Source organism: Lycium barbarum, chromosome 7, assembly GCF_019175385.1.
Source record: "Lycium barbarum isolate Lr01 chromosome 7, ASM1917538v2, whole genome shotgun sequence".
Taxonomy (NCBI): Eukaryota; Viridiplantae; Streptophyta; class Magnoliopsida; order Solanales; family Solanaceae; genus Lycium; species Lycium barbarum.
Window position 1 is genome coordinate 72,110,347 of NC_083343.1, and position 14,768 is coordinate 72,125,114.

The window sequence follows — 14,768 nt, forward strand, 5'->3', positions numbered from 1 at the left end:
TATTCTATAGACGTTAATGTAGCCTCTGAATGTAAGCATAGTCTTGGGGAAGTGATGTAGACGAATTAGATGTTTTTGAATCTGATTCTACAGATCTTGAAGCTATTAGCAAAGAAAGAAAGAAGGTTATAATTGATAAGTTGGAGCAGTTTATGGATTTAGAGCTGGGTATGACTTTGAAATATGTTGAAGAAGCTAGAACTGTAGTGAACTTTTATGCACTGGTCAATATGAGAGGGTTGAAGATAAAAAAAATTTGATAGAACTAGGGTTAGTTATAAGTGTCAAGATGGCTGCTCCTTTAGATTGTATAGTGCAACACAAAACAACATTATTAGTTTGAAAATCAAGACATTTATTGATGAACGCACATGAGGGCTGAACAAAATACTTTGGCTCAGTTTTTTAAGAGAAAGGTTCAATACAATCCTAAGTATGAGGTGAGGGACATGAAAGGGGATTTGGAGAATGTTTTTGAATTAAATATGTCATAGGCTAAGCTCAAAAGGGCCAAAGGGTTGGCTCTTAAGAAGTTAGATGGATTTTTTCTTCATGACTACAAGAAACTTGAGGCTTATAGACAAGAAGTTAGACAATCTAACCACGGCAGTAATGTTGTGATAAATATATCAAAGGATGCGTTTCAATAAGGGAAAAGAAAATTTCTAAGGATGTACATATGTTTCAATGCATTGAAGAATGGTTGGAAAAGTGGGTCGAGACTGTTGATTGGGTTGGATGGTACCTTTCTTAAGGGTAGATATAAGGGTCAGATGTTAGTGGCTATTGCTCAAGATTGCATGGACGAATTTCATCCACTTGCCTGGTCTGTGGTAGAAAAGGAAACTGCCAAGACTTGGGGTTGATTTTTGGAGTATTTGAAGCTTTATCTAGACCAAAAAGATGGAAAAGGGTTGACTTCGATCTTAGATATACAAAAGGTAAAAGTTATAGTGTTTTTATTCAATGTCCAGTTTTTAATTTTTTGGTGTAGTTTTAACTTTTCATTGTTTGTTCCAATTTTTCCATAGGGATTAATTGATGTTGTGAAGAGTATTATAGGCACAAGACAGATTAATGCATATATGACTTCTGATGATTGACAAACGGGCAAACAGTGATTGACAACAGATCACATTGTTTGGTACCATGAAGAAGACAAACTAGCTCTAGATACATATGAGAATGCACACAAATGATTGAAATGATCTAGACATCTGGATGAAGGAAACAGAAGTTACAATGTACGAATAAGAAAGGATGTAGTGAACATTGAACAAATCCAAAAACCTGATCTATCGCAAAAGAAGATTTGCAAGCAATGCACATGAATTAGGTTTACAGACATGTTCTACTAGATACAGACAAGCAGACAAGCACATAAGAAGAAGTGACCCAGCCCACAAAGATGTTCAGTGTATGGCATGAATAGATATATGAATAGAACAATTGAACAAGCCGAAAAAAAAAGAGAAGATCAAGAGATAAGATGACTAAGAGATAGAACAAGTATACACAACATGTTCTATCAGGTGGAGGAATGGTCACAGGTCATCAGGTGCAATAGATGAATGACCCAACAGTAGGGAGAAGTGAATTGACTCAGATTGCTGAAGACAATGTTCAGAAGTAAGAAATTTTTTTGCTAAAGAGTTTGCAAACGAAGCATGTGAATCAGGTTAACACAAGAACCAGGTCTGCAAACATGCTCCATCACATAGCAAGAAATATATCAGAAGTCAAAGAGTGAGTCAAGATTAAAGACATGATTTATTCCAGCAATGAATAAATGTATGTGAAAAAAAATAGACACAGAGAAACACATGATCAATGAAACAGGTTTGTCAACATGTTCCAGCCAAGATCTCAGAAGCAGTTCAACGGTAGATGAAGAATGAAAGAGATTGGTGGAACAGGTGCATGAACATGTTCTATCTCAGATAGTGCAAATATTCAGAGCCAGACGAACCATGTGGATGTAACAGGTTCATGAACATGTTCCAGGGCAAGTCCTACAACAATTAGGATTTGCATAATTATGGAAAGAACTTGGAGATCAAGTATGAAATGTTCCTTGCCCTATTTGTAGGGATTAATAAGCCTTCTACACGTATTAGAAGCATACAAAAGGCAAGAATCCAAGTACTACACAAACCCTACGTGTGGTTCATTGACCGACTAGGAAAGGGTTTTGTGGTAACCGACCCGTGAAACATCAATGTTATAAATACCCAAGTCTTTTCAAGAAGGCGTTTTGTGCACCCACAAAGAGAGAATTTAAAATATTGAGTGAGGAGAGGGTTTATCCATCATATGCAAGAATCTGGGGTTGCATCCCTAGTACAAGAAGACGGATTGAAGGAGTTGTTCTACTGAATAATGTTTTCCAGTTCTTAAGTCTAGAATCTTGTATTAGGTTTGTGCTATCAAGTTTTATCTTTATCCGCTTAGTTAGTAGCATAAGTAGATACAAGCGTTGTAACTTCTAGTTAGAGTCTAGCTTGAAGATAGCTTGCTAGTCAGAGTTTGGGTAGCAAGGCTGTTGTAGTTGGGATTAGGTTGCAGAGTTTGTAACTTAATTTACAGTTGGCTCAGTTGTAGTGAAGTTTGAAGTAAATCCTACAGGTCTGTAGGTTGTGGTTTTTATCACCTTTTGAATCAGGTGGTTTCCACGTAAATATCGTGTGTCCTTTATTTACCTGCAGTTTATTATTCCGCAAAGACGCTGGCATCGAACAGGTACAGTAACATGTTCTATCCTTAGACAAAAATTAGTTACGCATAAGATAGGAAGTAGGTCATGAAATCCAACAAGTGGTATCATAGCAGGTTCTCCTTGAAGAGTTAACACCTTAGAGAAGATCATAATGAATACTGCACCTCCTACAGGACATTCAGAAGGTCAGTCCACTAGAAGGCCATCACTTTTAATGGACAATTTTATCAACGGTGGAAGGCGTGAATGGAAGATCACCTGTAAGCAGAATATTTTGAGTTATGGGACAGGGTGATCGAAGGACCTAAGTATCCCATGAAGGCTGAAGATGGGACTGCAGTAATCGAAGAAAAGACTGAGTACACAGAAAGTGACTACAAGATTCTTAAAAAGAATTCCATTGCCAAGAACGTGTTAAATTTGTGGTTTTAGACCTGACGAATACAATAGAATATCCGGGTGTACCACAACCACACAAATTTTGCAAAGACGCTAGGATAGACAGGTACAGTAATGTGTTCCATCCTTAGGCGAAGATTGGTTACGCATAAGATAGGAAGTAGGTCTTGTAATCCAACAAATACACTTCCTATTTCTCACCATAGATTTTGTGTGAGACATATTGAGGTAAATTAGCAGAAAAAGTGGAGAAGTGGACAGGTGAAGAAGCTCTTGTAGTGGTGTGCTTGGAGCACTTATGCAGAAGATTTCAAAGACTAATTATGAAAGTTGAGTGAGTTATCTCAGGAGGTTGATGATGCTGTTGTTGTCAAAGATCTCTTGCACTTTTCTCCCCAGGCTTGGTGTAGAGCATATTTTGACACTCAGTGTAAAAATATGATGGTTGATAATAATCTCACTGAGTCATTTAATGCATGGATTCTTGAAGCTAGAAGTATTTCAATCATCAAGATGCTGGAGGCAATTAGGATAAAGGTTATGAATTTTGCTACAAATGAATATACATCAGGTGAATTCCTTACTGCAGTTATTTCTTTTTTTTTTTTTGACCTTAACCTATTATTTTTCTCTATTTTAACAAGAAATGGAAATGTAAGTTTGGTCTTCCAACTTTGAAGTTGTATAATGACTATAGAGCAATTTTTGATTGTTGCAATACTGAGTTTAATGATAACTTTGGGTATGAAATATCTGAAGGTAAAGACACACATATTGTGGATCTTTTACAGAAAAAGTGCACATGTAGAGTGTAACGACCCGTTTGGTCGTTTAGGCATTTTGGCCCTTTTACCCCTAGTTACATAGGGCGTGTTTGACTCGTGGGGATGGGTAGCGAGGTGATCGGGATTGGTTTTTAGAAAATTAGAGACTTAAAGTGAAAAACCTTTGACCAATAGTTGACTTTTGGGTAAACAAACCTTTTTAGGACTTTCATCAATTTCATGAGGCCTGGATAGTCATTTATGACTTGGTGGGGTGGTTGGTTCGGTTCCTGAGGCACTAGGGAGTGTTTTGGTCCCTTTGTTGAAAACTTGTTTTTGGGGTTTTAGGGGTCGACTGGGTTAAGGCGACCTCCGTCGGGAATTCAGAGGGCACAGGTGAGTTCGTAGCGTGTTTTTACATTAGTATGCATATTTGGTTTGTATCCGAAGGGTCTCCGATGAGTGTCGGGTTTTGGGTTGGACTTGGTGAAAAATAAGATTTTACTGGTTTATGGTGTTCCACTTCTGCGGACGTGGGTTCACATCTGTGGGCCTACCTATGCGTGACTTGGCCTGCTGACGCGAGGAAATGAGGTGGTAAGCGGCTCCACTTATGCTAGCAGTTCTTCAAGAGGCGAGTCAGCATATGCGGACAAAGTGTCCGCTGATGTGAGAATCGCTGATCAGTAAACATTATATTCCCAATTTCGAACCCTTTCTTCCCATTCACTAAATTAGAGACCTATAAGAGATTTTTGAGCAATTTTTGTGGAGATTTTGGGTGATTCTTCTATGGGTAAGTTATTTATATTTCCTTTCTATTTTATTTATGATTAAGTATGGGATCCATGGTAGCTTTCCATCTTCTAGTTGGGGAAAAATGGGTCATAAACCCTAAGTGTTTTCACGAATCTTTTTCAATCCAAATGAATTTTGTTTGGAAACCATCTTGAGCCTAGTCTGTGAATCATTGGGATAACTAGTATCTAAATTGAATCTCTCTTTAATTCAAGGTTTGATTATGAAAATTGGGGGTTTTCAATTAATGATGCAATTGATGCTAATTTAGGACTAGTTTGTGTTGATAATTAGTGTTTGGACTTCTTAAGCTTTGGGTTGACCTTTTCCATCTTGAATTTATGTTTTTGCCCTTGTGGACCTAGGTTTCCTTTTTAAGGGTTATTTTTTATTCGTGTCATATTGTAGAATTATGGGTATCGTTAGTCTTGAATTCTTATATAGATTAAATTGTCGATTAGATTTTGACCTTTCAAAAGCTCTTCATAAAGGGAAGGATCGTGTTGGATAGTCATGGCAACTACTCGGCAATGAGGTAGGTTAAGGCTTACCTTGTGGTTAGACTTCGATTAGTGAAGCATATTTAGAGTTTAGTTATTTACCGGGAATGTATGATAGGCCTTTGTGCTTGGCGTGGAGGTGAAATCTAATTAGGTTGGTTCCGTCAGCTGTTATGTGGGCTTGTCGCCATATTTGCTATATATGTGAATTGAGTGTCATTTATCTCCCTCTTGATATCTCACTTATCATTCGGAAAGGAAGAAACATGAAAATGATGTGAATTATGATGTGTACTTCATGACAAGTGGTTGGAGATAATTGATATGATTTACTGTTGATGCTGACATTATGCCCGCATGCAGTCTTATTACGTACTGATGATTTGAGTTACGTATGGCATTCCTCATATGACATTTAATGTTTCCTTGATTTTAGTTGTTGATTAAGACTTGTCCAATCATTTATATATCTTCCATTCATATGCATCAATGGTTACTATAGAAATAATGATACTCTATATGGGCCCAAATGGCAAAGGTAACAAAGAAAATTCTATGTGAACCCTTGTGGCGGCGTTCTGTGTGAGTCCTAGTGGATATTGGTATTTTGAGCAGACCTAGTGGTGGTGTTCTGTGTGAGCCCTAGCGGACATTTTTGTGTGAGTACATAGACTTTGTGGGTCCCCAATAAGTCATGACTATGAGGCATTGCCCTTAGCATGTGTGTACAGATCAAAGGTTGGCTAGTGCATTGCATTACTTGCAACTCATATACATTCACTCATTCATATTGACTGTGTTTATGGAATCTTCTACATTTGGTTGATCTCAATCATTGAATGATATTGTATGCTTGATTAATTATATACTTGAGACTGTTCTTGACTATACTTGATTGCCGTACCTGTTAGTTTCTTTACTTTATGTGTGTAAACTAATCATTGATGGCCTATGATGCTTACCAGTGCTTGTGTTATATTGATTCTACTCTTGTTTTACTCTTTTTCTGTGTGCAGAGTTTGGTATTGGATCCACGTCTCAGCCTCGCGAAGGATCCTAAGGCCTACATACCGAAGATTCCAGAGTGAGCATTGCCAGATCTGCAGCCCGGAGCCTTTTTCTCATTATATTTGTCATTTTTCTATCTTGAGACAATTTTGCTTAGTATTGAGACTTTAGTATTTCATCAAACTTGTATTTAGTTAGCAGCTCTAGTACTATGGTTTAGACCAGATCTTTGGTGTTTTTGTCTTGTATTTACGCACATTGCTTTGTATTTGTATATCGAGACTTCTTATGCATTTATCTCAATCTTCCACATGTTTTATTAAAATGAGATAAAGTAAGGGAAGGGTTCAACCATCAGGGGGGTTAGCGTCGGTGCCTGCTCGACTCACGAGTTGGGTCGTGACAAGTTGATATCAGAGCCCTAGGTTACCACTCTTACAAGTACAAGAGCAATGTGTAGTAGAGTCTTGCGGATCGGTACGATGAGCTCCGTACTTATCTGCGAGAGGCTATAGGACATTTAGGAAATTTCCAATTCTTTCATTCCTTTTATGCTGCTTTATTTAAATTACTATCTAGAAGGTCCAAATTGGTATCTGACTTGACTTATATTCTCTCATAGATAGTGAGGACATGTACGACTATTGTGAGGGATGAGGTGCCCATGCTCGCTGGTAGGGTCGGAGTACAAGGTCGAGGCCAAGAAAGAGGCCGTGGTGCAGCACCAGCCAGGAACAGGGCCCATGTGGTTGGTGAGGCCTGAGCCAGATCAGTATCTCTTGAGCCAGAGGTCCAGCAAGAGCACGAGCCCATGGATGAGAAGGAGCTAGTACCAGTCAGGTTCAGCCCGAGATGATTTCTACACCTGTACTCCAAGATGCCATGGTTCGCATCTTGAGCCTTATTGAGGGTATGTATCAGACAGGTACCCTTCCAGCTACTCCAGGAGGATCTCAGATTAGAGCAGGAGGACAGATTCCTGAGCAGTATCAGAACCATAGGACATAGCCTGCACCTGCGGTGGATCCCTGTATTGACGAGATCCCCACACCTGTATTCACTTCTAGACTTGTTTCCTGTCCGACTATGACTATTGAGGAGAAAGATTTGTTCGATATGTTCATCAAGATAAAGCTGCAAGAATTCTTTGGTACTCCTGGAGAGGATGCTTATGAATTTATTGTTGACCGTCATGAGAGGCTTCACAAGCTGAGTATAGTTGATTCACATGGCGTTGATTATGTGTCCTTTTAGTTGCGTGGGGACGCAAAGATATGGTGGAGGTGCTATGTTGAGTGTCAACCAGCTGGGTCACCTCTTTTGACTTGGACCCAGTTCTATTAGGTGTTCTTGGGGAAGTACGTCCCCGGTACTTTGAGATATATAAGGAGTGATGAGTTCAATGACTTGGAGTAGAGAGGTATGTCTGTAGCAGAGTATGAGACCAGATTCCATTCCTTGGTTCGCTATGTTGTTTAGCTCATCCCCACCGAGATAGATACAGTGAGGAGATTTGTCAGAGGATTAGTGTATCCATTACAAATGGCTACTCTTCAGCTTGTGGCTATAGGTTCTTCATTTCAGTCTGTGGTGATCATGCTACAGAGGTTGAGTCTGCAAGTATTCGAGCTCATGGTGGGGGCAGCGACAAGAGAATCCGCCAGTTTAGCAGTTTCAGTGGTTCTAGTTGGAGAGGTAGGGGCCAGTCGAGCAGGATTCATCAGCACCATTCTGGCCGCCCCATCCAGTCAGCGTTTCAGGTATCACCAGGTGGCCCTTCTTGACAACGTAGATTTAGTACTGGGCAGACTTCTCGAGGTTGCTATTCTCGATCTTCAGACCGTCGTGGATTTTCTAGTTCTACAGTTTCAGTGGCTCAGCCCCAGACACCCAGAGTTTTTTATTCGTGTGGTGACCCCGGACATTTTGCTAGAGCGTGTCCCCAACCCAGACAGAGTAGGGCCCAACAGGGTTCCAGCACCTACAGTTAGCCGAGGTGGATCTTCATGCAGAGGTGGGTCACAACCTAGCAGAGGCGGATAACAGTCTGGGCGAGGTGGTCATCATCCCGGCAGAGGCGGTTCACAGTCCATGAGATAAGGAGCTCAGTCAGTCCTGGGTGGCCGAGGAGCCGCACAGTCTGATGGTAGACAAGGTCATTGCTATGCCTTCCCCAGGAGACAGAGGCGGAGGCTTCCGATGCAGTCATTACATGTACTATTTCAGTTTGTCATTGGGCAGCCTCGGTATTATTTGATCCGGGGTCTACCTTCTCATGCGTGTCTACATATTTCTCTACTGGTTTTGATATGACTTGTGATATTCTTGATGGCTGCCCATACGTGTTTCTACTCCGATCGGAGATTCTGTGGTAATAGATAGAGTCTATCGATCATGTGTGGTTACTTTTATGGGTTATGATACATGGGTAGAGTTTTGTGATCCTTAGCATGGTGGACTTTGATATTATATTGGGCATGAACTAGTTATCTCTTTACCACGCGATTCTAGACTGTCATGCCAAGACAGTACCGTTAGCGATGCTAGGCATTCCGAGATTAGAGTGGAAGGGTACTTTTGGCCCAACTCCTAAGAAGATTATATCATTTCTGTGAGTGAAGAAATTGGTGGATAAGGGGTGTTTGGCATATTTGGCGCATTTTCATGATACGAGTGCATATATTTTCTTCCCTGGAGTCTATTCTTGTAGTTAGCGAGTTTTCGGAGGTCTTTTCTACAGACTTGCTTGGTATGTCGCCTGACCGTGACATTGACTTTTGCATCGATTTGGAGCCCGGCACTCAGCCTATTTCTATTCTGCCTTATCGTATGGCTCCGGCAGAGCTAAGAAAGTTGATGGAGCAATTGCAAGACTTGCTGAGTAAGGGGTTCATCAGACCTAGTATTTCCTCTTGGGGTGCTCCTGTGTTGTTTGTGAAGAAAAAGGATGGCTCTATGCGCATGTGTATCAATTATCGGCAATTGAACTGTCACGACCCAACCCCGTAGGCCGTGACTAGTGCCCGATCTGGGCACTCAAACGCATTCTAGTATATGGCAGAAGCCGACAAGGCTTTATTTCAAATTTAGCTAATTTTTAGAAAACTTTCGGCAGAGTTTCCTTTGTTTTAAGGACTATCCCATATATCCTGCACGCAGAAAATACCAACAAAGACCACACAGGGCCAACAACGCAACATTTAAATATATGCGGACCGGCCGCCGCGGCGAATGGGATCGCCCAAACACAACATAAGCACCCAACTGTGCAGAAAGATCCCAACCCACAACATGTCCACAGACCTCTAACAAACCGACAGAATCCTATGACGGGACAGGGCCCCGCCGTACCCATGAACGAGAATATACATATATAGAAGTGACAAACTATACCAAAAGATGGCTCTGAATAAAAGAGCGCTCCAAGAATAGCAGAATGAGATCCTAAGCAGACGGATCAGCAAACCTGTCGTCGGTACCTGCGCGGCATGAAAACGCAGCCCCCAAAGAAAGGGGGTCAGTACGAAATATGTACTGAATATGTAAAGCCTGAGTTGCAGAAACAAAATCATAACTGGTGCAGAACATACAGACAGTAAACAGAAAATCCAAAGTATCAGATACATATTTCCAAAACATGCAGAGTGTGTACAGAACATATGTCATATCAAATCCGGCCCCTGCCAAGGGACTCGGCAGACAGAACGTGGCCACCCTCCCGACGCTGGTGCCACAACACAGCAGAATCAGAATAGGGGCATAACCCCGTAACATAATATGTCATATCAGATGGCCATAGTAAATCATATCAGAACAAACGTACATGGCACAGCATACTCCACAAACCCATGTACGCATATACCTGCCCCCTCACATCGAGGCACGGCGAACAATGCAGGGGGATTACGCTTGACAACATATCCTGGCCCGGGCTCAGTGTGGGAAACATTGGGGCATCCACGAATAGAGTCGTGAGAAACTAATGCAAGTAAAATATCATAAATGTTTCCATAGACTCGATGAGGCATATCAAAGACAAACCGATCCGATGAAGTCGGGAGGAATCATAGTAAATGAGTTTCGAGTATCAAAACAATTTATCAGACTTAATGGAATATTTAAAACCATATTAGTTAAGTAATTAAAAGGGTAGTCGAAACATTTCTTTCAAAAATCGTTCAAAAAGGGGACTTTAGTACATTAAGGGCAAAACCGGGAATAGCGGGCCCACCTCGGAACAAGCAAGGCGGTGGGCTCAAATTACGCCTTTTAAGCTTATGGGGTCACCTATAAAGGTTCTACGGACATTCTATAGCTTTCCCAGGAGTTTAGGGAAAGTTTGCATAATTTCAGGAAAAGCATATCAAAATGGTTCAATTCTACTGAAGGAAAAACTGAGATTTTCTCTTGCGGATTCCGATGGCCAAGAAGGTCTTTTGAGGCCAGAATCCGATCCTAAAACACTTAGACATGCCAAAAGAAGGATCGGGGTAGCTTTACATACCTTTCAAGCTCCTTACGCCTTTCCAAACTCACTTCCCGTTTCGTCAAAAATCTGCAAATGGTCAAGTTTACCAATTGTAAGTTATAGGTGCTACAAATTCAATTCAACTCTTATTTGTCTACCGAAATTTCGGCAGCATTTCCCCTATACATATAGCACCCCCGAGAATTCAACTCGGCTCACAATCATCAACAACAACCCAAACAACAACATCAACATCCACAACAAACACTAGAAACACAATATGGCACAACTAGTTCTACTTGCCGACATAAGGCCATAACCTTCATTTCAACTTCGATTTCCAAACCAATATCAATGATTTCACATTCATCAACAATCAAGATCATCACCATATAGTTCTAGAAACATTTCATATCATTTTCCTTAAGTTATACACACGATATACATAATATACAACTTTCCGCCAAAGTCATAACTTGTTCAAAATATCAAATCTTTGGCATACATATTAATAACTTGTTTCCAACTTCCAAATTCATCAATGACCATCACAATTAACAACCAAACAACTTCATTTTCTTAATGTCGGAAAATCATACTAGAACGACATAAGTTTCTACATTCCAATTCAATACAACTTATATCATTCTATCTTCATTTACATAGCAAGCATCACAATAACCCACTAACACACTAAGCCACTTAATTCATTTCTATCCCAAGCCAAACACACCCTACGGCCATATGCCCATTTTATCAATTATCAACTAAATTCATCCAACTTTCATTTCCAATATGCATTTCACCACAATCACAACTAGAATGCAACATAAATTTCAACTCATTTCAATTACACATTGACACACACACACGGCCACATTCTATATTCCACACCCACTTTGCAAACTTCCATTTTTCTATACAATCAACTCATTTCTACATACTACAACACAAACAAGACTTCATAACACAATTATAAGGGATAAATTCTTACCTTTTTACTCAATCTTCTTCACTTGAATATAAGGTCAACTTGAAGGAACAAGACCTCTTTCTTCCAAACCAACTACACCAAGTTGAGAAGGGACCTTGAATTAGTAGAAATCCAACAAGGGAAAAATTTTTAAGACAAGATTTTTGGTGGCTATTTTTTTCTCCCAAACCCGAAACCCTTTGCTCTTCTTGCTCTTGTTTGTTTTGATCTTCCTCTTCTAACTTTTCTTGAACCTTCATATGTATATAATAGTCCCTTAATTAAATTGTCACATACTTGCCATGTGACTTGGGTTTGGGCCAAGTATGTTGGCCGGCCACCCTTGTCAAGGAATGGGCCTCATTGCTTCTTATTTTTGCATGCCCAAATGGCTACAAAGTTTTATTTTTGCAATTCCCGAAACTAATTTCCGAAATTCCACGTTTTGCCCTTAGCCTTATCCCACACTTCCACGACAATATTCTTTCATACACAACTCCTATGTCAAGTGAAAATTAGTTATGACCTTATTTCTTACAAGTCAAGATTGTTTCTAAATTTTTCCAACGTGTGAAAACACGGGATATAACATCCTCCCCCCCTTTAGAACATTCGTCCTCGAATGTTAAATTAATCTTATAGGGTCTGAAAATACTTTGGGGAAGTTTATGTTTATAGACAGCACATATGACACACATTCATTATTGAAATAAAATTAAGCAAGGATTCAGGATTACCTGTGGGTATAGGGAACAGATGAGGGTATTTCTTTTTCATTTCCTCTTCGGCCTCCCATGTCATTTCCTCCCTATTATTGTTCCGCCACAATACCTTGACAGAGGCTACATCTTTGTTCCGAAGCTTTCTTACCTGGCGGTCCAAGATAGCTACGGGCTGCTCCTCGTAAGATAACTGCTCCGTCACTTGAATATCATCTGCAGGAAATATTCTGGAGGGATCACCGATGCATTTGCGGAGCATAGACACAAGGAATACCGGATGTACTGCTTCCAAATCAGATGGCAGGTCTAACTCATAGGCGACATTCCCAATTTTCCGCATGATCAGATAAGGCCCAATATAACGCGGACTAAGCTTACCCTTTCTGCCGAACCGCATTACGCCTTTCATAGGCGATACCTTCAGAAATACCCAATCACCAACCTGGAATTCCAAAGGACGACGCCGTTTGTCAGCGTATGATTTCTGTCGACTCTGGGCTGCCAATAGTCGTTCCCGAATAAGTTTCACCTTATTAACGGCCTGCTGGATCATATCTGGGCCGATTAATTCTGTCTCGCCAATATCAAACCAGCCGATAGGTGACCTGCATTTCCTACCATATAAAGCCTCATACGGAGCCATCTGGATGCTAGAATGGTAGCTGTTATTATAAGAAAATTCAATCAATGGCAAGTGATCCTCCCAGCTACCTCTGAAATCAATAACTCTAGCCCGCAACATATCTTCTAGCGTCTGGATAGTGCGCTCGGCCTGTCCGTTACTCTGAGGATGGAAAGTTGTGCTCAGGCTCAGCTGAGTCCCTAATCCTTCCTGAAAAGATCTCCAGAAGTTCGCCGTGAACTGAGCACCTCTGTCAGTGATAATAGATATAGGAACTCCATGAAGCTTCACTATTTCTTTAATATAAAGCCTGGCATAATCCTCGGCGGAATAACTAGTTCTGACAGGGAGAAAATGGGCTGATTTAGTCAGCCTATCAACAATAACCCAGATGGAATCATACTTCCGTGGAGTGCGAGGCAAACCGGTAATGAAGTCCATATTAATGATCTCCCACTTCCACGTCGGAATTTCCATTTCCTGCAACAGTCCACCCGGTTTCTGATGTTCAATTTTGACCTGTTGACAATTGGGACACTGGGCGACGAACTCTGCGATATCCCATTTCATGCCATCCCACCAGTATAAGCATCGGAGATCATGGTACATCTTCGTAGACCCAGGATGGACCGAATAGCGAGCATAATGTGCCTCGCTCATAACCTGCTGTCGAAGACCTGCAATATCAGGTACACACAACCTGCCCCTAAATAATAAAGTCCCGTCCGGAGTGAACTCGAACGGAGTCTTCTCCTTATCATAGGTTGTGTCTCTGTATCGTGCCAAAACAGGATCTTCATATTGATGCCGCTTGATATCTTCCTTAATAGATGATTCGGAAACCCCTCGGACAGAAATCCGTGTACCTCCAGAATCGGCCAGACGAACCCCAAGATTATCCAACTGATGAATGTCACGTACTATCTCTCTCATGTCTGGCTGTAAATCTACCAAGCTACCCATAGATTTCCGGCTAAGCGCATCTGCAACAACATTAGCCTTGCCCGGATGATACAGAATATCCACATCATAGTCTTTCAGGAGCTCCAGCCACCTCCGCTGCCGCAAATTAAGCTCTTTCTGCCTGAAAATATACTGGAGACTCTTATGATCTGTATAGATATCAACAAGAACGCCATATAAATAATGTCTCCATATCTTCAGGGCATGGATCACTGCTGCAAGCTCCAGATCGTGAGTAGGATAATTCTTTTCATGCTTTTTCAATTGCCGAGAAGCATAAGCTATAACTCTACCGTGCTGCATCAATACACAGCCCAATCCCACGCCAGAAGCGTCACAATAAATAACATATCCATCGGGTCCCTCTGGAAGAGTCAGAACTGGGGCTGTAGTCAGCTTCTCTTTCAGCAACTGGAAGTTTCGTTCACAAGCATCAGTCCACTGGAACTTGGCTCCCTTCTGAGTTAGCCTTGTCAAAGGCGCTGAAATCGAAGCAAACTTTTCCACAAATCTTCTCTAATAGCCTGCTAACCCCAGGAAACTACGTACCTCGGTGGGCGTCGTGGGTCCGGGCCAATTTTTCACGGCCTCAATCTTCTGTGTATCCACCCGGACACCATCAGCTGCAATAATATGCCCCAGAAATGCCACTGAAGCCAGCCAGAATTCACATTTAGAAAATTTTGCATATAATTTCTGACGCCGAAGTACCCCCAATACTGCTCTCAGATGATCTGCGTGCTCTGCCTCGGATCGAGAATAAACCAGAATATCATCGATAAATACAATTACGAACATATCCAAGAATGGCCTGAATACCCGATTCATTAAATCC